We start from the raw sequence: 1753 nt of genomic DNA, 5'->3' as shown, positions 1-1753 counted from the left end.
TATCTAAAGACTGATTAATGAAAAAGGAAGAACAGGGTTAGAGAGAATAACAGAGAGGTGGTCGTGTTAGTCTGTGCTCCAACAAAACAAAGCAGTAGAAGTGTAGCACTTTGAAGACTAACAAAATGATTTATTCCATGATGAGCTTCCGTGGGACAGACCCACTTCTTCAGATCAATCTCATTTCCAACACAGACTGACACTTATAAGTACAGAGGTCCAAAAAAAAAACCCTGACAAATCCAATAGTATAGAAGGAGGGGTGTGTGAAGTGGGGGGGGATGTTAATTGTCCTTTCAGACATAATTATGATGCCACTGGTCACTGGTTTAGCTAGCACGTCCCAACTATTTACATGGCAGGTGGAATCTATGTCTGGGCATCTCATTTCAGTTCGTTTGCTCAGAGCAGGTCACCTGACCAATGGGCTGAATTCCATTGGTAAGTCCCAAGCGTTTGGGATGTGGATTCAACATCTGAGCACCTGGTTTCCGCCTCATTGTTTAGTCCTTTGTCCTGGCTAGGTCTGAGTTCACACCTACTATTGTGAATCAGCATTGGGACATTTTCTAATGCAGATACAAAGCTAAACTCTGTAACTTTACCTACTAACATGATACAGACATAAAAGCAGCATATGCAGAGTCAGGGTATCATCAGGTTTCATTAAACACCTCACATACCACCTCCCCAACCCAGTACACTATTCCCCAAGTGTTCTGTCTCCCAGACTGATCCGGTCAGGCCACTGTAATATTTCAGGGGGTTCTGGGCACTGCTAAGAGAATCATCATTGTGTAAATTGCTTAAAACCAGACCACTTACAACTCAGGCTGTGATTTCCTTCTCACTGAGACAAACCAAGCCAGCCACAACAATACCTCTGCCAGCCCCACTGGCCAGCCAGAAGCCACATGAGCAAACCCAGATTCTCCAGCTGTGAGAGGTTATTAAAACCTATTTCACCAGATTCACACAAATTCTTCCTTCCCACAAAGGGTCCAGCCACATTCTGAGGTCAATGTATACTTAGATCTTACCCAAAACAGCATGTTGTGCCAATCCTTTAGAATGTAAAATCTAAAGGTTTATTAACAAAGAGAAAGAATGTGGTGAGAGAGAAAAAATTGTTGAAGTGGTACATTACATACATCAATTTAACCTACTGATGCAGGATACAGCTGGTGGTATATGCTGGTATAGTTCTTCAAAGTCTGTGGAAGCACATCCCATGAGAGATGAGATCACAGTTCAGATGGGATTAGTTCATGGATACTGGAGAACAAAGATGATCATTGCCTGTACCATCTTACAGCTTGCCATGTGGAGGGAAAAAATCCTTTCTTCTTTCATAGGCACTAGAGTCTCACCTGACCAGGTGGGCTGTTGTGGCACACTGCCATTGGTCGCTGGGTCAGCCACCAATGCCTGGTCCATTTACGTAATATGCGGAATCGATGTCTGGGCGTCTGATCTCTGCCCCTTTGTTCAGCTGAAGTCAACTGCCTGGGGAGGTGCTCACATCTCCTACTATGATTCTCAGCTCTAAAACATTTCTAATACAGCTATAGAGCCAACATCTATAACTTCACATACAAACATGGCACAAACACAAGCAGCACAAACAGACTCAGGGCATCACCAGCTTTCACTAGACACTAGACACCTCACTAGACACAAGGTTTGGTGCCAGCTTGATACAATGGTCACAGAAATGGTTTAATAGTTATTTTAAAAATCCAGTAACATCACA

This window comes from Carettochelys insculpta, chromosome 1 (assembly GCF_033958435.1).
Source record: "Carettochelys insculpta isolate YL-2023 chromosome 1, ASM3395843v1, whole genome shotgun sequence".
NCBI classification, from domain to species: domain Eukaryota; kingdom Metazoa; phylum Chordata; order Testudines; family Carettochelyidae; genus Carettochelys; species Carettochelys insculpta.
This window is presented reverse-complemented; position numbering follows the sequence as displayed.